At 38.1% G+C, this 22,277-nt stretch overlaps 1 long non-coding RNA gene across 1 annotated transcript in view; it reads right to left on the bottom strand.

Moving 5' to 3' along the window:
* The window catches only part of LOC110257598, an 803,392-nt gene that overhangs the window by 35,964 nt on the left and 745,151 nt on the right, over window positions 1-22,277 (bottom strand). The window contains exon 6 of the long non-coding RNA XR_002340440.1: window positions 13,863-14,026. This is a non-coding gene — a long non-coding RNA (uncharacterized LOC110257598). The remainder of the gene's footprint in view (window positions 1-13,862; window positions 14,027-22,277) is intronic.

Here is a 22,277-nt window from a genome sequence, read left to right on the forward strand (position 1 = left end):
TCACTATAGGATATGGTGTAAGGGTTACTTATTCACTCCCAACCAAGATTTATATAGAGTAGAATCAAAAATTTGGGATAAATAGTGGGACTTCTTGTCTACTTGGGGTGTGCAGAGAAATAAGCCCTTGTTAGCATCACAGGCATTTTTTGGTTGCTGGGAAGCTGAGTCCATTGGAAGATGAGGGTGCAGGCGTAGAGTTTTTCCTATGGTGTTACGTCTAGAAGCCTGGGGATGGAGAAACTTATCTAGGGCTCCCTGCGTTATGCTGTGCTCTCTTGAATCCAGGAATGGAGAATACTTGGACCTTTTCTTCACACTGACAAAGAGCTGCGAAATTTGCTGAGGCTTATTTTAGAGCACAGAGGGCATTTTGACTCCTCAACTTTTGCATACTCATTGCTATATCTTTTTCCAAAGATAAATATTTTATTTTTTCAAAATAAAACATTGATATTTACCTATACACTACATTTATCAAAATTTATAGTTTTGCAGTTAAAGTCAAGTTAGATAAGCGTGAAGGTTGACTCCCACTGAAAATGAAAACAATGGTAAGGGCCTAATCAAGCACTGATGACTACAAAGTGTAAATCACACAGTGGGAGATAACAGAGGGGTTATTGAACATGCACAGTATTTTTTCTATCAGAATTACATTTTTAAACTCTTGGTATAATAGAATTTTTAAAAATTCTAAAGAAAACCTAGAATTCTAGAGAAAGTCTAGAAAAAATGAATATTTTTATATTGTGGTTATTTCAGAAGATAATGACGGTGATTCACAAATACTAAAAAAAATAAAAATAAAAAAAAAATGACCGAGTGGAATTCACATTATTACGTATAAAGATCCCAGTATTTAGATTCATCTACCTTAAAGGAAGGAAAAGTTTTTAAATACAATGGACTTGACTTAATTGGTGGCTACAAGGAAAATAAGATATTTTATGCAAATGTAATTACAACTCTGAAGTTTAGTACTATAGCCAGAGTCAATTCAGTTACATATTAGGAAAAGCTGTATTAGATGGTAAGAGAAATAAAACCCTGGAAGTTCTACTGAGAGAGCTTGAGGGGACCCGTTCCTGGAGTTTATTAAGCAGAGAACGATAACTCTCTGATTTAGATGATTTAGTCCTTCTGCTTCAAGGAAAATACAAGGATCTGATGAATTTTTTTTCTTTTTTTTAAACAGCTCTATTGAGATATCATCAGCATAGGAAAAAATATATATTTAAGGCATACAACTTGATGTTTTGATATACATATACACTGTGAAATGATCATTACTACAAAACTAATTAAGATATTCCAATATCTGAGATTATGAGGATGAAACAGAAGGCAAGTATACTTCTCACATTGGATGAAAGCCAGAATTCTATTGGGATTGGTCTTGATTATTGAAGGTATGAACATGAAGGCACTGAGCAGAGGCCCCTGTGGGGCTCCTGGGCACAAAAGTCTTTTTGTGTCCCCCATTTCTTGTTTTTAGGAAATGGGCCTCATTCAACCTCCATGACCTTCCATGAGTTCCAAAGAGCAGGTTCATACAGGTGCTGATCCGGGAAGGAAGGGGATGCAAAGACAAGGGAGGAACAGTCAGGAAACAAGAGTACGGCCTTGGGGCAGGATCCTGGTTCCCCTTCCAGGGATACACATAATGTATGCATCTTATACACCTAAGAGAAAAGTTATATTCCTTATGCTTCTTTTAGAAAGAAATACTTTAAACCTGAACAGCTTAGAGTCCTTCCTTGTCCTTCTCTCAGGCTTAATTGCACCCTAAATACAATCACCCATAAGCTAAAGATGAGGCATCCTGAGCACAATTGCCTGTGGGTTAAAGATTATGAGCACAGGTTTTTCAAGAACTTTCCTAGTTGGTTCTATTCTCTCATCAATTTGCCATTCTTACAAGTACTGTTATTCTAGACAATAACCCAGAAGGCCACCACCATGATCATGTTGAGATCTGACGCCAGCTTTGATGACTTAAGATTCCCCCAGAGAAAGAAGAACGCATGTTTGCCCCAATCCTGATTCCTATCTGAAAGCCGTTTTTCTCCTTTTTACTATAAAACTCCCCACAATTCTTCCCAATGGAGGGCACAGTGTTTAAGGCATTAGCCTGCTGTGACCTTTCTTTACCTGGCAAAAGCAATAAAAATTATCTTTTTCTCCTTCACCCAAAACTCTGTCTCTGCATTTTATTTGGCTCTGGTGGACAGAGGCCAAGTGTCAGCAACATTATGAATGGTAGGAGAAAAACCTGGAGATAACATTCTGCCAGATAATTACTTAATATTGCTGCAGCATGTCCATAAAGTGGTGCGTGTCATCCAGAAGTGAGTGTTTAGATCTGAGAACAATACGACCAGTCCCATTCAACTCACAAATTGCATTTATGGCAGCAGCTGTGGATCAAGTACACATTTCTACTCTTCAAGCAGATGGCAGAATATATGTTTTATGATAATAGGACTATATCACTATGAAAAGAGGATTATCATAATTGTACAAATACTGTTTTCCCTGTTCTTGCAAATCAAGATAACTATATTTTCCCTCTGTCGACTAAAATATATATTTATGTACAACCTAAAAGTTGAGAGTTAAATTTTATTCAAGGAAAAATGAGGGCTTAGGCCTAGAAGGCAGCATCTCAGATAACCCTGAGAAAACCCACTCTGAAGGGGTGAGGGCGGAACTAGGAAATATAGGAGTTTTGCAACAAAGGGCAGGTTGCAGGAACAAAATATTATTGCTAATAACAGAAAAATGGATATCTCTAGTGAAGGAAGTTAGCGCTTTTCTATGTTGGGAAGATGCAAGGTCTGGGCTCACTGAAATCATTCCTTTCATTTGCACCTCAGCTATCTGGGGCCAGTATTCTGTGTTATCACATCCTGAATTTCCTCAGGGCTTATTCTTGGGAGTGGCTGCCGTCTGATGGCTGTTGGTCTGATGGCAGGTGTTCTTTGTGTCCTTCCTCAGTTCCCTCAGGGCTTACGGGCTCCCCCTTGGAGGTGGCTGCAATGCAGATGACCGTGACATCTTTTGTTTACTGATAAAGCAGGCAGTATTTTATTTCTCACCCTGTTTGTTTGCTATTTTATTTTTCTTCCTTTTTTCTTTATCCTTCTGCATCTCCTTCATTTTAAAAATATTTCCATCATGAATATACCAAAAAGTAAATACTGTTGAGTTAACTGACTTTTCTTAAAGTCCCATTCTTGCTGTGTGAATATTTAAACAATGACAGATTAACCAATTCAATGTTTTAGTCAACTGTACATATAACTATAAATTCACTTAGAGATTTTGCCACCATTATAACCCTAGTCAGAATTGAATTGAAATAGCTCTCAAAAATAACAAATACACTACAATATGTGTGGACTAAGAATGCTGCCAGCCATATCAGTAAACTAAGGATACTACAAACATCAACTCATCAGCTATTAAAGCCAACCTTGCTGGTGAGCCCTGAGGGAACTCATCCTGAGGGAATCAGAAAACAGGATGCCCTCCATCAAGCAGTTGGCCACTGGAGCCACCCCCATGGGTGCAGTCTGAGGAGACTCAGGATGGGAAAAAAACAGGACACTGGCCCCAGACCGCTGAGGTGCCTATCAAAGGAATGAGTTCAATGAACCCAGACTTTTGCATCTTCCCATACAGAGAAAACTGCTAAAGACCTTAAATAGAGCTGCCTCGTTTTCTTTAATTAATAATCTTCTCTGGATGTTCTGACTACTTGGTTTTTGTTGCAAAACTCCCATATATCCTGGCTTCTCCCATACGTCTTCACAACTATCCCTCAGAGCTGAGAGTCCTGTCTCCTGGGCTTAATGTCCTAAAAAAAATCCATCTAATGTCCTAAAAAGAATAAAACATAACTCTCAATTTTTAGGTTGTGCATTTTTCTCAGTCAATATATGTATATGCATAGATATACACAATATAAAAATAAACAGAAATAATAGTGAGCATGCCAAGATATACATGGTAAAGAGAAAAGTTTGTTTCCAAGGTATACTCTTCCTTCTATAGTAAACAAAACTAATGATGCTATTTAAGAATTTAAATTTTTAAAAAATACGTTTACTTATGCACTTGTTTTGCCATATGAAGCTAAACGATTTTCTCTTGACCATGAGTTACTTTTTCATTTTTATAGAGTCAATCTCTACATAGAATTCACGGATATTATACATACAGGACAATATACCCTTTCCCTAAACGAAAAAGTGTGCTTGAAGGTCGAAAAAAATCAGAAAAACATAAATGCTGTATTAAAATTAAGAACATCTGTTCATCAAAGGTATTTGTAACAGAGCAAAATGAAAGCCTCCAAGTGGGAGAAGACATTTGCTATCTTTTTTCTGAAAAAGTTTTTGATCCACAATACAGAGGTCTTTCAGATAAAAAAAAAAATAATAATACAGATATTCCAAGAGGACAATGATCTAGGGATGGGCACTTCAAAAAAGAGAATATCCAAATGACCAATAAACATTTGGACATGTGCTAAACTTCATTAACTATCAGGGGAATAAAAATCACAACAATGAGATACTACTAAACAGCCAAAATGGCAATAATTAAAAGCTACAGGAAGCAACCAGAATTCTCAAACACTGCCACCAAGAGTATAAATTTGACAAGCATTTTGTCTGGCGTTATTTACTAAAATTGAGTATGTGGCTACTTCATGACCCAGCCAACCCACTACTAGCTATATGCCCACTGGAAGTGTCAGTTATATTCACTAACATTAATAAATAAGAATATTTATAGCAGAGCTTTCATCTAGCTCCAAATTGAAAACAACCCAAATGTCAGTCCACAGTGGAGAAGATTAATATATTTTTAAATATTTACTTATACTACAGAGTTCAATATAGAAATGAAATGAGTAAAGCACTATTATATTCCACAGGGATAAATCATATTGATATTCAATTAAGCAAATAAAACAGATACAGTATGTCTACAATATGTATGCTTTTGAATGCTTCAAAAGCAGAAAACACTAATCTGTCAAGTTATTCAAAAAATCAGTTAGGATAATAATTACTTTAGGTAGAAATAGTGCCCAGGGCAGAACAGAGGGAGACTTTTAGGGCTGTTAGTAATATTCTTAAGAGGTGGGTGCTGATTACACAGGGGCACCCACTTTATGAAAATTAACTGAGCTCACACATATGGACATATACATGCCTCTTATCTGTATACACGCTATACTCAGGACCTGTTAGATGACAAGAGCCCCCATCTGTTTAACATGCAAGATTCAATAGGTAATATTATCCCAGCTTTGTATAAGTTAATTCTAACAATTAAATCCAATAAGCAACAAAATTATAGGAAATTCATGACACAGATTTTTTTTTTTTTCCTCAGGGCCACACCCACAGCGTATGGACATTCCAAGGCTAGGGGTCACGTCAGAGCTACAGCTGCTAGCCTATACCACAGCCAGAGCAACACCAGATTTAAGCCACATCTGTGACCTACACTGCAGCTCACAGCCAAACTGGATCCTTAACCCACTGATGGGGGCCAGGGTTTGAACCCACATCTCAGGTTCATGACTGCTGAGCCACAAGGGGAACTCCAAGACAAAGAATATTCTTAAAAATATGCTTAGTATTGTTGATACAACTCCTTGGCATGTGGGTCCTGAGCCTTGTGGGGTCATCTGATCTTGTTCTCCTTCCTGTGAATTTCTCATTGTTATTATCTGGTGTGGCCTATTCTGCACTAGTATTTCCATTTCTCTCCTTCTCAAAACCATTTTTTTTTTTTAGTTAAAATAATCTCTCTTTAAGCAGTTTTTAAATAATAGGATAGAAACTTTATTAATTGACCTTGCTTCCTTCCTATATGTTCTTTGTAATTTTGTCATGGACCACATTTCAGCTCGTCTTCATTAAGTCACTTTAACCTGTGCATACCACATCTCTGAGGAATTAGAGAACAGGTGTTCTTGTGATCAGTGGAGACTTCTCCCCAAGTTGGGCTGGGATGGGTAGTTGAGAGCAGCATATAAACCCCCACTGGTGAGGAAAAAACATTTATATGTTTGGAAGTGAAAACGAAAACATAACTGTTTTGTCCATCATATGTAGATAATAGCAATAACTCTTTACAATTGAATTACTTAGTTTCCAAAATTAAGTCAGTTACTTTGCTATCCTGACTTCTGGTATTACTTTTCTAATCCTTTCATGGATTATCTTCTAGGCAAGGAGAGTCCAGAATTTGGGGGCCCAAAGCTTATACAATCTGGAAGCCTCCTCTTATATATTACACAATTAGGAATGCAAATTTTTGTACACATGTGGGTGTTTATTCAGAATGATAACATTTTACTTGGTTGATTCCAGGGAAGAGCCCAGCAAAGGAAGACTACTTGACCTTATGCCACAATATCTTATGACTTAAGCTACCTCTGTCACAGGGTTTTTACTCTGGTTCTAGTTTAGATAATTCCTTACTTAACCATGCAAATACTTATCTCTGTGGTCTGAACTGACACCTTGTTTTTATCATTGTTCAATTCTAACTATAGGTTTTCTTGTTTTAAAAAAACAGCCATAATTTTCTTTCCTATTCTTTAATAAGCGCTTAATGACCTCACTTCTTACTCTCTGAGATCTACTTGTTTGGTATTTCTCCTACAGGAGTGTCCTTCTGTCACCTGCATGCTCATTTTTCTCTATAGTGTTAGGGCCTATATGGGGGCTGATTGTTAAAATGGCTCACCTCGCAAACAAAATATGAAGTCACAGTGACCCAGGAGATGGACCACCTTGCTCAAGCGACATCCTGTTTTCGCCACTGGTGCCGACTTTCCCAAGACGACGAGACCACTTTTCCATGGGACACCTCCAGCTTTCTCAAGACTGTGACCACCAGAGTTCAGCTGCAGGCTCAAGATAAACTAATCTGCCTTCAGGGGATCCAATTTTCCGTCTGCACCCACCAGAAGGGCAGGGGGACCCTCTTCTCAAGGGTCGGTCTCCCCCTCGTTTCCCTTTAATAAATTTACTTCTCTTCGCCTGACCACCCAGCTCATTCTCTTTTTCTCCGCACTCTCCTGACATATAGGACTTTGCATGTATTGGTAGCTTTATCTAATATCCCTCTGCTCCTTGTTGGATAAAAGAATCCTTACATATTCTTCAAGGTTTAGTTATCCACTTGCATCCTGGAATGCCAGTTATACTCCTGTGTGCCTCCACTACAGCAATCAATTCACAGTGTTATGACTGTGTTTATTTCTCTTTCTGACACATTGGATTGTATCCTGCTCAAGAGCAAGGATTGTGCCTTTTTGCTTTATATCCTTTCCTAATTACCTCACACAGAGGCACAGCGAGAGGTCTATACTATATAATCAGGCATGTCGGTTGACTGCCTAAATCTTAAATTACATATCTTATTTTTGGTGAACAACTACCATGATGAAATATGACCTACAATCAAGGGGGGTTTTTTCTATTGTCCTCATGAACACTGTGTGTATTATATGTGTACATATGTTTTACTATATGATTGTGACCCTGTAGGAAACGTTATGTGAAAAGTGGAGTCCTGAATAACCATTTTCTGGAAATACATTGCAATAATATACAACATTCTTGAATAGAAAAATATTTGGAAGTCACCCACCCCATCAAACTTCTCACTCCCAAATAATGCCCTTCAGCATTTGTTCAAGGAAAAAAAAGAACTGGTTGCCCAAGCAGCTGCAAATCACCTTGAATAGAAGCATATTCCAACTGTTTCAGAAAAAAATACAGCACCATTTAAGCTTAAGAAACAAAAGGGAAACCATCCTGAATTAATATAAAATGAAGGAAATGGTAATTATTGGATACAAATGTTCCCTCCATCTCACAGTTTTAATGTCTTTTGGAACTGCTTCATGCTGAGAACAGAACATACAGAAAAGAATGTGAAATGAAACCATGTTGAGGGCTCTGGGGTTTTATGAAAAGTTACTATGCCTTTTAAGAATGACTGAATTGAAGGCTTTGTTCTCCAGCTTCAGTGGCAGGCTCAGGCACAGCTGCTTCTGAGCCCACCATATTTATTACAAACACTATGGGCAGGGCCAAATGCGTTGCTTACAACACTATCCACCTCCTACAATGGAGCTGGGAAGCACTGCTGAGTAAATTCTGAGTTGACAATTCATTACTGCATATTGTCATGAGGGGTAGATTTCAATCCCCTAAGTAAATTCAATCCTTGTTTAAAGTCTTAGATTAGCTTCTCTCAGAGAAGCCAGTTAGTTTGGTCATTTTTCTCAGTTTTTAGTTTTCAATATGCTGCAATATAAATCAATTAGGTGGATTTCCCCACTTGACAGAAATAGATGACATCGTAGATGTCCTTGGGCATGTTTCATGGGCTCTTAAAATCATATTCTACCTTAGTGACATAAAATCATTCTTATTTTTAAAAAAGAGCCAAAAAATGATACCTGCAGGAGTAGTTCATTAAATACAACTGGTCCAGAAGCTAATCTACTACTCTGAGAACTTAGGAAATGCTTTGAGTCAAAATCCTTCAAGCTATACTTAATTGTTAAAGAAAATATATTTAACTACTTAACAAATTTTAAAAAATACAGCTATAAATTGGATGTCTGTTCCAGGGATACTAGAAGGATCATCAGAAATATTTTTGCATGCAGAATGTCTTAAACCAAACCAAGTTCAAATTATAACTATTCTTCATGTAACAGCTCAGTCTTATCTTTTCATGAAACATTTCAGATGCTTACATATTAAACAATTATTTTTTGTGTATTAACATATTATTGCTGTTGCATCTTAATCCTACACAGTTTAAACGATGGCTCAACAATTTTCTTATCATGATTGAGAAGTTTTCCTGAAAACTGTTTCATGTTGAATATTTTTTTAGGGGATTCTCTGCTCCCCAGAATCCAGTACAAAGGAGGAAGTGGATCTCTACTCTACAACTATGATTGAATTTATATTCCCTTTTCATGAAAGAAAAGCCATCAACCCAACTTCCTACTCGACAAATATCACTACATTAATGGGGAACTAAACAACTTCCAAAGTGCTTTTTAGAAAAGCTAAAGTTTCATTAGGCTATCATTTCAGAATTTTTAGCAATTTGAATTCCACATCAACTTGATCAAAAATTTTCAGCTTACATTTTGAAATACACAGTATCATTTTGTAACCACTATGGTCTTTTTGTCTCATAGACGTAGTCATATTTCCTTGGCATTAAAAAATATATTCACTACTGTCAGTTGGGAAATCATGGTAAAAAAAGTATTTAGTAATTGATGTTCTAACAAATTACTACCAGAGTTTCCGTTGTGGCTCAGCGGAAACGAATCTGACTGGTATTCATGAGGACGCATGTTTAGTGGTAACAAACCCGACTAGTATGTTAAGGAAGCGGGTTTGATCCCAGGCCTTGCTTGGTGGGTTAAGGATCTGGCATTGCTGTGGCTGTGGTGTAAGCTGCTGCTGAAACTCCAATTTGACCCCTAACCTGGGAACCTCCATATGCTGCAGGTGTGGCCCTAAAAGGACAAAATAAATAAATAAATAAATAAATAAATAAATAAATAAATTACTAACAACATGTAATCATATCCATGTTTAGGGAAAAGGATACTGGGCAGACTTAACCTTAAGATTGAATAGCTGTGACTTAGTGATAGAGTCCTATGATAAAAATGGATCCAACAGTTATAGCCATGACTTCTGAGCTTAGGGAAGGCTAACACTGATGCAAAGGGTAGCTTCTCATTCAAAATTTATCAAGTACAAGCCACTATCATAGGTCCTAGGGGAATCCTAGATGTACACTGTGCATGGCACTCTCTTAAAACTAGCATATCGAGGCTACTACAAGTGATGTAAAATGATAAGAAACACTACAATAACCTAATGATTGTTAGCCTAGTGATAATTATAAGAATCCAGTGGTTTGCTCTATAATAGCTGTAAGCATTTTTTCTTAAGACTCCACCAGTTATCCAAAAACACACTCCTAATTCATATCTGGTTTACAGTTCTGGGTTTATTCTTATAGCTCAGTGCTCTCAAACAGGTTCTTTAAGCTATCTGAATTTCAGTTTAATAAATATTAAAGTAAGACAGTCTCCGAGGGTTCACTCTAATATTATCCAACTCTAATCTTGACATAGAACTCAGCATTAACTGTGTAACAGGAGTATACGTGGCTGCAGGAAGAATCAACTTTGACATTAATATACTAGTACCTATAAACCAGCAATGCTCCAATATGCTCAATGAAATTTTGGATATTCATTAGTTTTTGTTACTATTATATTGAGAGGATCAAGGGAATAAAGCCATCGAAGCCAATCAAGTAGCCTAATAATGCAAAAGCTGTGCCTCTAAGGTGATTAAAATGTGAATCTAATATATTCTGCATGTTTAGAAAACACATGTAATATAATTGTGTTTTTTCTTGTTGCTAGATTATATCCTTAAAAATTACCTAAGGACAATTGAGGTTATTTCCATCCCAAACTAGTATCAGTTGTAAATATAACTTAGGACAAAATAAATCATTTTATTTATAGATGGCTTTTGAAATTTGCTTTAAGAACATATTGTCCTGAATAGTTCAACCATTTGTATATTCTACACTTAAAATAAATTGATACTATCTACCTAGAATGTTCTTTTTTCATGTAAGCTACAACAGAGATTTCTAGTAGGCTTAAAAAAAAATTTGGCAATTCTTTTGTTGTCTAAGGAACTTATCTAAAGTATGTATTATATCTCCACAAAATCTTTCTAAATATTCACATATTCTTTCTGGGCAGATACTGTGAAAAGAAAAATTATTAATGTTGGAAAAATCCCAATTTGGTTAACCTCTTGACTGTTTTTCCTTTTTTTTTTCTAGCTTTGGTAAGTACATTTTCTTGTAATACATTGAAATATTTATTGAAATAAATAAATATTTCAGTATATTACAACTGAAATTTTAGGAAGAGTCTACAACATTGCATTAAAAAGCTTATCATTTCATTCTTTCTATACAATTTTCACCACTGAGAGGAAAAGGCCAAACACACATTTCTTGTATATGTGAAAAATATACTGATTTTGAAGATACTATTGCTGGGTTTCAAGTCCCCTTCAAGGAGACTAAACTCAAAGCCTCTGGTCACGATAAGAATTGCCAGACCCTTATCATCACCTGCCCTTCTCATTGTAATGCCCCTTCCCTCCCATGAGCAACCTGACCTGCTCCTTCCTACTCCCTACTAGGAAAGGTATGTGACCCACTCCTCACCCTGCCTCTACAGGGGCAGTATGCACAGGCGCAGGTGTAAGGACAATCCTGGGGAACTTCCCAGTAATTGTCCCCTAAGCAAATGAGATATCCTGCCCGAGACCAATCAGAAGATCAAATACGCCCCATGCAAGAGATCAGGCACCACTCAGCACCCACCCCCCACACATGCATGCACGCAATGGGCCTAGGCAGGAAGAATCAGGTCTTCACTCAGGTCCACAGCGCAGACATAAAAGGGAAACCTGATCATAAAGACAAGCCAGTCCCTACACCCAGGCGGCCCGCTCTCCCTGTGAGAGTACACTTTTGCTTTAATAAACTTCCTGTAACACTTTCGCTTTGGCAAACCTGCTTGCACTTCCTAAAAGAGCTGCAACACTTTTGCTTTGAGAACTGGCTTATACTTTCCAACACATCCTTGGTCCACTTCTTTGCTGCAGGCAGACAAAGAACCAAAGAGACTACGTAGCCATAACACTCAGAAAATGCGGCCATAACACTGTGATGTTTAGGCCATTTTTATTTTAGCTTCGTCCTGTTTTACTGGTCCCTCTGAACCTCCCCACATCTCTATGAGTAGTCTCTTCAACAATTATTCTCAACTTACCCACCGAGAATGCCAAATGTGTTTCCTGCCAGGAGCCTAGCTGCTGTACTCTTTACCTCTTAAAAAATGAACCAGGCCAAACTGCAACTCTGATTTGTAGGGAAGAAATTTATACTAAATTATATAGGACAGTTATCAGAAGTCTTTCAGTTCCAAACATCACAAACAATTCATAATGACTTTTAAAACCACAATAAAACCAAAACAGTAAACAATAAAATATGCTGTCTCTCTTAGCTATCAAATGGTGTCCTACGTCTCTTACTCACCTTTTCACCTCTGCATTCAGTTACTTGCCTTCATGCCCTCGTGAGAGCTCCGCTCATTGCTGGAAATAATTCCTCATCCACTTAGGCTTCCTTGGTCCTTAAAACTCACCCTCTCATTATGAAAAAGGTAGGCTTTTTCCCATGTCTTATATCAATCTCAAGAGATCCCTAATTTACCCTATTTGAGCCACATGCATATTCCTGCACCAAAACTTTGGTCTAGAAAAAGTCCTCTGATTGACTGGTACCAGTCACGAACTTTAGCACCCAAATAAAAGAAGTGGAAAAGACAAAAAGAAAAAAAAAGGATATAGCTAAAATACTTTTACAAACATAAACATAATGTCATTGATGTTCATTCATTCATGGACCAGAAAAAATGACATTTGTACCTAAGCAATATAATAAGACTCCTGGTAGATATAAGGGAAATACTTGGGGGTAGACGGAAATAGAAATAACAGTGAATTTAATACTGGAATTTTCAAGTATTTATGCTTTAGGGGTAAGATGGGACTTGTTAAATTATTTTGTATGTGGTTCTAATTTACCCCTTCTTCATTTTTTTCTCTATTTATAACTTATGCTTGAAATGGAGATAATCATACCTTAACTTGTGAAACGTTTCTATAGTTTGTGAGAACCTTGCTTCTACAACTAAGTTAAAAATTTTTAAAAATATATACATATGATTTAGGATTAAATTTAGGATAATTATATTTATTTATTTATTTATATAATGGTAGCAGTGTTGCTGGTATTGGTACCAAGGAATGAATAACATCTGAAATCACTGGTTGACTTCATGAGGTATTCAAGCCTGCCTCTGGCAATTTATACAAAGAAGCATAGAATAGATTTGACACTGTAAAAACCATACTTGCGTTTTCCAATGTGTCATACCTGTGCAATTAATTTATTAGAGGTTTGTTTTCCATTGTTCAATAAAGAACAATTTATTAAGTTGCTAATGCTGGAAACTGTAGAAAGGCAATTATATTTCTGATTTGTAAATAATGTGCCAGAAAATTAACGGTGTCTCCATACCCTAGTCTATTAAGGTATATGCATAAAACATTTTTATAGCAGAATGTATGACATAATGTAGTATATATACATACACATTGTATAAGTAGCACACAGTAGTATAGGATACTATGTTTTTCCTTTGTAAATACTTTATATGTTATCACTGGAAAGCTTTCACTTGAATAAAAAATTATAATAAAGGTTGCTTGTAAGTGTGATTACTGAGAAAATACACATGAGAAACTTGTTGAACTGAAGTCATATTTTCTAATCTGACAAAAGAGAGATTTATTTGTTTCTATCTGGTTTAAAAGCATCAGGAATTATTTTGGACATTTACCTAAGTGTTGCACAAAGTAGATCCCATTGTGGTTACCATCTGTCATTCATCAAGCCAATTCTACAGTGCAAGGCATGAACCGAAGAATGAGTTTTATCAGGGTTTGAAATGTACAAGGCAGGTGTTCCGTAAGAAAAGAAAGTACACTTTTTTTCCACTCCCAATCCTTTCATTAATCTCACGGAGAAGCATGAAGGATCAAAGAAACTGCTGCATGTGCAGTGGCATATTTCATTTGTAACAGTCAAAGAAAGTATTCTACAACACTTACCTTCTTAGAAGACCATCTTCAGCAGTAGGAGAATCAGGTTACTGGGTACCAATCACTCTGGATTGCAGTTCCAGCTGTTCAGAGTTGCTGCCTGGGAAAGGCATCAGTTTCTTACCTGGAGCACTTTGGGACTGATGGGAAGTCAGGTTCGGGAACAGCACCTCCTGTAAGGAAAAGGAAGTCATTAGACACTAGAAAAGAGACGTTTGGGTACAAATGATTCCCTGGAGAAGTGGGCCCCAAGTTCCAGGTGACTCATTGTTCAGGTAACACAGAGCATGCTCCTTGAGTCATTCCCAGATAATCCACTTCTCATTTCACGTAAAGTCTGTTCAAGTTTGGAAGTAGGAGAAACAGTTGCTTCTGACTGATCAGTGTCATCTTTTCAGAACGCAGTGAAATTTGACATGAAATTTGCATTAAAAAGATTCAAGAAAGAGGTCAATTGTGGCAACATTGTTCTTAATTTCCCCAAATTCTCTATAAAGCCTAACGGGACAGGAAATACCAAATGTCTTCTAAGCCTAAAGTAAGAGCGCTGTGGAGGAGGAAACAGTTTCTCTAGCCAGAGAGACTTGTGGAGAGATATGAGAGAGATGATAATGTTTGAAATTTTAAATTTCCCTGACACTTATTGCTATGGAGGAAATCCATTCTCTTATCCACCAAAATCACCTCTTCAAATGACTACACTTTTGATGACTATTGCACAACCTCATGAGAATGCATAGACCAACCTCTGCAACCCCTTGTTTCCTCTGTGGCAGTGCCTCTGAATTTGGGTGATTTTTGTCTCCCAGGGGACTTTTGGCAATGTCTAAAAACATCTGGGAGGGGGCTGCTACCAGCGTCTATGTGTACAGGCCAGAAATTCTTCTATATATCCTACACTGATGACAAGAGAATCCCCGACAATCCCTGGCAAGAGAATTATTTGGCCAAAAATCTCAGTGCTGAAGTTGAGAAATCCTGCTCTTAGGACCATAGTAAGAGTTTTTACTTATGCTTTCTATGCTATGAAACAAATTACCACTAACAGGCTTAAAAAAAAAATACCCAATATCTGTTTGTGATCTCACAGCCTCTATAGATTACACATGTGTATGAGGATTATCTGGATTCTCAGTTTTCTACTCAGCATTTCACAAGGCTGAAACCAAGGTATGCTTGGTTTGTTTCTCATAAGGATGCTCAACTGGGGAAGGATTCACTTTCAAGCTTTCTTAGGTTGTTGGAAGAATTTATTTCTTGGTGGCTGTAGAATCCAAAATGGAGAGACACAGAAAGAAAGACAGACAGACAGACACACACACACACTCTTCTTAGAGTCTCAAACTTTAAGGAAGGTCTGTGCTTTCTAGTAAAGAACTCACCCAGTTAGGACAGGCCCACCGAGGACAATCTCTCTTATGTGTAACTGAAGTCAACAAATTAGGGACCTTAATTACATCTGTAAAATCTCTTCTCCTTTGCCATAAGGCATGAGATAACCACGACACTGGTATCCTGTCACCTTTGCCATAATCAACTGGGGTTAGAAGCAAGTCACAAGGTCCACTGCCATTCAAAGAGAGGGGATTACATAAGGGCATGGCTCACTGGAGGTGACTTGGTTGTACACACCACAGTTCCTACCATAACCTGGAATGAAAAAGAAGTCTAGCTTCAAGAGGATACAGTGGTTATTTGAGACTGTTTTATCAAGCACTCAGTGTTTGACTTATTTGCAACATGTCACACTAGCAGCATCCTCCTATCCCCGTTTTTCACTGATCTGATTCAGAATATCAATGGTATCTCTGACCAAGGTCTCAAAGATCGCATCCACTAGCTGCAGCTCACATTCTCATCATAGTTCACCCACTGTGCCTCCTCCTCATGGAACTCCTGCACCAGGATGGGATCCACTTGGTGGATCATACCGATTCAGACTGAATAGGGTAAGTAGATATTAATGGATGGATTCCTTGTGTTGTTTCCTGGCTTGTAAAGTGAGTCATTATGGCAGAAAGGGGAAAGTAAAAGTCCTGGAAGTGCCACCAACCCCTATAAAACAATAAATCAAAAATCATACAGCTTCGCTAGCGGAAATACAAAGTATCAAACTGCCATCAAATATCAGAAAGATGCAGGGATGGTGAATCCTGTCACATCCCCATGTATATCACCTGCTTGGCCTGTACAAAGTCCAACATGCTTGAGAAGTTGATAGCAGGTTTCCACAAACTTCATGAGATGGTAATGCTAACTGCAGTTGCTGTACTAGATACAATATTTTCCTAGGAAAAATAATCTTAATGCTGGCACCTGGTGTACAGTGGCAGGCCTGCCAAATGCTGTTGGTTACATTCCCTAAAGTGAGGAAAATCAGAAGGAGTTTGCATTTATGTACTGAGGACAATACTGCACCTTTATTGCCTTGCTCACTCTTTCTGGTATAATATTATTTAGAAGACTTTTGGTCATCTTGACATCCCTCATAGTATCTCGCTGATCCATTACAGTGAAATTATTATGTTAGCTGGATCCAATAAGCAGTACAAATACTACAAGCCTTACTTTTAGATATGCTTCCAAGAGTATGGTCAATAAACCAACAACATAAGACCTATCCCACTGGTGAAGTTTCTAAGGATTCAGTGGTACAGAGCATTTAGGGACATGCCTATGAAGCAACGTTGCTTCACTTCACATGAGCCTTCAAGAGCAGGAGGCACAGTGCTCTGTGAGACCGCTCGGATTATAAAGTGACATCTTCTACATTTGATTGTTCTGCTCTGCCCAGTGTAGATAATTCCTGTGGAGGACAATTACGATTAAGGCTTGGAACACAAATTTCTACAGCCTGGATCTGAAGGACAAGATAACCTGCCACTCAGATCACATGACCCCACAGATCCAAAACTGTTGGAAGTTCTAAGGCAGAGAATTAAACTGTAGGAGACTCTGGAAAACCCCGAAGAGGAATCACAGCACAGACCCACTCTGAATATGGTAAAACATACTTAAAAAATTTAATGTCTTAAGATTTTTCCCAGTTGTATTTGTGTGCACAGAACAGACCACGGATTGGGTGAATACCTTTTCTGGTTTACCTAGGGCAGTTTTGGAGTATCTTTGTCTTCCCAGAATCCTTCTACTTCAGCATTTGTTCCATCCAGTACATTCTTTCTCAAAAGCAGCCCAATTTGTGAGAAAAGCTACGTAGGAGTTCTAACCATATAAACTAGAATAGAATGACTGACATTCAGGCAAGGCTGAATCAAGTTTTCTCCTTTGTACTTATTTTTCCTTTTGGGCACCATAACTGAGACTCTGGTTGGATCTTTGGCAATGCTAAGGATTACGCCTGGAAACATAAATTTGTTTGGGACAATGACATTAGGAACTAAACATTTGTTTCTCAAAATGTCATGAAGTATGAGGCCCATACTTAAGCTCCAATAGGAATATGGCTTTTTGTTTTCAGGGTTAGATTGTGCTTCCTCTACTGAGAGATACTCTTGATTCCATGGAGGGAAAAACATAGTTTCCACTCCTATAAAAACTTTAAATAACATTAATTTCTTCCCCTTTATGTCCATCTACATATGCATGTGTGTATACACACAACATACATATTTCTATCCTCTATTATCTTTATTTCATATCCTCCTCAGCAGCCTTTATTTTAGGGTTCATAAATGAAGAGCTTTTTCTTTCAACAGATCCGGCTCTACTTAGGGCAAGCCCGTGCGAAGTCCCCCTGACAATTCTGGTCACAGCAGAGTGGAGCAACGCAATTGGTAGCACTGGCTTAGCCCCTGGGAGGGCAGCGGGATAGCAATGATTGTAAATTTAAAACAGAAAAATGCCATTTTTGAGATATGGATACATTCTAGTTGAACACAACTGTGACTTCAGAAAGACATTTTTCTGTTTTAAATTCACAGTAATTGAACTTTTTGTATGTTGACTTCCCTCTCCACAGGCAAAGCTGGCATGGCCATTCTGAAAGATTTGCTCCTCTGTGACCTGAAGAGCAACAGACATTTCAAACAACGGGCTCAGAGGCAAAGCACCCGCCGTGCATGGGAAAATGACTAAAACATCCTGAAAGGATTTCCGCTGCCGAGGCCTTTGGAGAATTGTTCTATCCTTGTACATATTTTCCTGCAAAAGACTCTGATGTGAACACCAAGAAACAAAGAAAAACTAAAACAAACCCTGTTAAGAGATTAATTTATACAATCCTCTGGGGATTTCTTGTTTGCTTTCTCTTTTGTTTTCTTGGTTTTGTTTTGTTTTACATTCACCTCCTTTACTTGCATTAATATTGAAGAACTGAATTAAACCAGCTCATCAAATAATTCTGGAGTGAGCCTTGGGCAGCATGGTGAAGAAATAGGTGCTTTTGAGGGACATCTTGAGCTCTTTCTCTGATTTGCAATCTTCCCTTTTTCCACATCAGTTCCTTTCTAGCTTTTAGCTAAGCATTTCCCCTATTGGCCAAATCCAATGGATCACCCAGTGCTTATTATTTCCACTCCCCCCCACCCCCCACCCCTGTAGCATGAAATGGAAAATACCCCCCCACCCCCGATTTCTAGCCCAGAACTCTGCCCATGTCCTCCTATGCCTTTCTGACCTTCTCTTGTTTGTCTCCTTGTCGGGATTATCATCTGCTCTCTGCCCACTCAACTTGTTTCCCCATCCTGCTATTCTTCTTTCTCTTCTCAGCTGTACTGCACTGGGATAATTACATCTAAAAAACTACTCTTGGAGTTCCTGTCGTGGCGCAGCAGAAACAAATCTGACTAGGAACCATGAGGTTGCCGGTTTGATCTCTGGCCTTGCTCAGTAGGTTGAGGATCTGGCGCTGCTGTGAGCTGTGGCATAGGTCGCAGACGCGGCTCAGATCTGTATGCCGGCAGCTGCAGCTCCAATTAGACCCCTAGCCTGGCAACCTCCATATGCCGCGGGTGCAGCCCTAAAAAGACCAAATAAATAAATAATTAAATTCTTAATCCTTATTAAGTTTATCTTTTGAATACGTAAAACAAAAGACACAGGCAGAGAAGCCTCATTTCCTCTCCTATCAGTTTCATATCAATAGTTCCATCTACAACACATGATCGATTTGAATAGTTTATGGTACATAATTTATTTCTATAAAAATAAGAAAACATATGTATTAGTATTTAGTTTTACTTAAGTAAATAATGGCATATTATATACAATGTTTTATCATGGTTTTCTTACTCTATTACAGCATCTTTTATAAATCACTCCATAGCAGTTCATAAAACATTTTTCATTTATTTTTATCTCTCTGTAGAATTCTATTTTGGTCTCATTCCTTAACCTTATCCGACCTGAAGCTTAAAAAGATAGAAACTTCTTCAAATGTGAAATGAAGACTGTCTTTTTCCAACTGAAACACTGGTTGGGAATTCTAGACTGTGACTTTTTTTCTTTCCCCGTGTTAATTACCCAGTGCTGGAAGAAGTAACCACAACATGCCACCATCTCTGTAATCACCATTTTCACCAGAGCAACTGATTATTAAAGCTCCTTGATCACCTGATATCTTGTTCTCCATCTGTACTTCATCTTGTATCACCACTAGTGACAACTTAGGTAATATGATATCTCACATGCCATGACTTCTTGCATTCCATCCTCTAAATGAGAAGGATGATTTATGCTGGTGCTGAATTTCTTTTCCTAGACACCATTAATCCAGACATAATCTGTGTTAATTTACAAATTTGGCCAGACGTCTTATCATCCTAAATCATAAGACAAGGTAAAAATTGGCATCCCCCTTTTATGCCTACATTTTTTTTCCCTTTTTTGGCTTCCCCATGGCACACAGAGTTCCCAGGCCAGAGATCAGATGCAAGCCACAGTGACAACCCATGATACAGCTGCAGCAATGCCAGATCCTAACCAACTATTCCAGGCCAGGTATCAAACCTCTGTCCCAACACTACAGAGATGCCACAATCCCATTGTGCCACAGCAGGAACCCCTATGCCTACATTTTAATGCATCTTTATATTGAGAATACTCAAGATGTATGAGGGTGTGTGTGTGTGTGTGTGTTCTGGGGCTTGTCACTTCTCAAGGCTTTCCTTTTATTCCCTATTGGCCATAAAACCCCAAGACTCTAATGTATTCTACTTTGAGGCGTATGTAGTGGTTGCTACAGGCCAATGACATAGCTATAAACAACTTGGAAAAAGGCTATAAATTTTAAAAAATCCCATGCAATAGAAAGCATTAGAGGGCTATAGAATCAGTGAGGAAAGAAATAAATAAAAATTCATTCTGTAACTACCATATGCTACCATATGGCCGATTAACTGTTGAAATTCTTACTAGTTCTTCTGGCCCAGTTGTGTTTTTTTTGTTTGTTTGTGGGTTTTCTTGTTTGTTTGTTTTTTGGTCACTACATGGTCACATCCTTTCAATCATGAATTCTTTTTTTTTTTTTTAACTTTTTTTATTTTTTTTTATTTTCCCACTGTACAGCAAGGGGGTCAGGTTATCCTTACATGTATACATTACAATTACATTTTTTCCCCCACCCTTTGTTCTGTTGCAACATGAGTATCTAGACATAGTTCTCAATGCTATTCAGCAGGATCTCCTTGTAAATCTATTCTAGGTTGTGTCTGATAAGCCCAAGCTCCCGATCCCTCCCACTCCCTCCCCCTCCCATCAGGCAGCCACAAGTCTCTTCTCCAAGTCCATGATTTTCTTTTCTGAGGAGATGTTCATTTGTTCTGGATATTAGATTCCAGTTATAAGTGATATCATATGGTATTTGTCTTTGTCTTTCTGGCTCATTTCACTCAGGATGAGATTCTCTAGTTCCATCCATGTTGCTGCAAATGGCATTATGTCATTCTTTTTTATGGCTGAGTAGTATTCCATTGTGTATATATACCACCTCTTCCGAATCCAATCATCTGTCCATGGACAATTTGGGTTGTTTCCATGTCCTGGATATTGTGAATAGTGCTGCAATGAACATGCGGGTGCATGTGTCTCTTTTAAGTAGAGCTTTGTCCGGATATATGCCCAAGAGTGGGATTGCGGGGTCATATGGAAGTTCTATGCCTGATGGGAGGGGGAGGGAGTGGGAGGGATCGGGAGCTTGGGCTTATCAGACACAACCTAGAATAGATTTACAAGGAGATCCTGCTGAATAGCATTGAGAACTATGTCTAGATACTCGTGTTGCAACAGAAGAAAGGGTGGGGGAAAAACTGTAATTGCAATGTATACATGTAAGGATAACCTGACCCCCTTGCTGTACAGTGGGGGAAAAAAAAAAAAAAAAAAGAATTCTAAAAAGGAAAAAAAAAAATTCAAAAAGATGAAAGATTTTCTGAGGTGAAATAATAATGCTCACGATTGCCATTCATTCCTTTCCTTCCTGGGGATGTGTGTTATTCTTACTATAGACTGATAATCTCTTGGCCTATAGAGAGTTTCTCTGCTGGGGTAAAGAGAAAATCCCAAACTTATTTGTGAAAGAGAAGAACTGAAGTGAAAAGCTATGGAAACTGGGAATCATCAAATGCATGGGTGGTTTGCCCCCAAAAACATTTATTTGATTTCTTCTGAGATTGTATAGAAGGCCACTGAGTTACATCAAAACCTTACGAAGGCAAGATGAAATTTTCCAGAGTTCATAGTATTTAAGAACTAAGATCTGCTGGGAGAAAGGACGAGACTCCAAACACATAGCCAGTTATTCAGTTAAGACATTAGCCATATTTTGAAGCTACACTGGATAGGAAGCTGGATGGATAGCTAAGCTGGGAAACTGCAAGAAAAAGTGCTGAAAAATTCAAGGTATTTTTTAATAGATTTTTTTTTTAATAGGGCGTCACCTGTGGCATATGGAGGTCCCCAGGCTAGGGGCCAAATCGGAGCTGCAGCTCTGGCCTACACCACAGCCACAGTAATGCGGGGTCCAAGCCATGTCTGTGACCTACACCACAACTCACAGCAACGTTGGATCCCTGACCCACTGAGGGAGGCCAGGGATCAAACTTGCATCCTCATGGATTCTGGTTGGGTTCACTAACCGCTGAGTCACGATGGGAACTCCAATTCAACGTTTTTAATGCTGCAAAGTAAGATACCCAAACAGACATACAACCAACATTCTAGAAAGACTATATTCAGGGAAAAGGGATGATTAGAGATAAAATGTGACTTTCTAAACTGCAATCCACACCTGACATAGCTTAATTTGTGTAACAGAGGAAAGAGATTGACTAATCTGGATGAAGACGGTATCATGCAGTTTTATGGTCCTTTATTTATACATGTATAATGTCAAAAAATACTAAACTTACAAAAAGAAACAAAATTTTCAGTAATAATGAAGAGGGGAAAAAAAATGAGACATAAATA

This window comes from Sus scrofa, chromosome 18 (assembly GCF_000003025.6).
Source record: "Sus scrofa isolate TJ Tabasco breed Duroc chromosome 18, Sscrofa11.1, whole genome shotgun sequence".
Lineage (NCBI taxonomy): Eukaryota > Metazoa > Chordata > Mammalia > Artiodactyla > Suidae > Sus > Sus scrofa.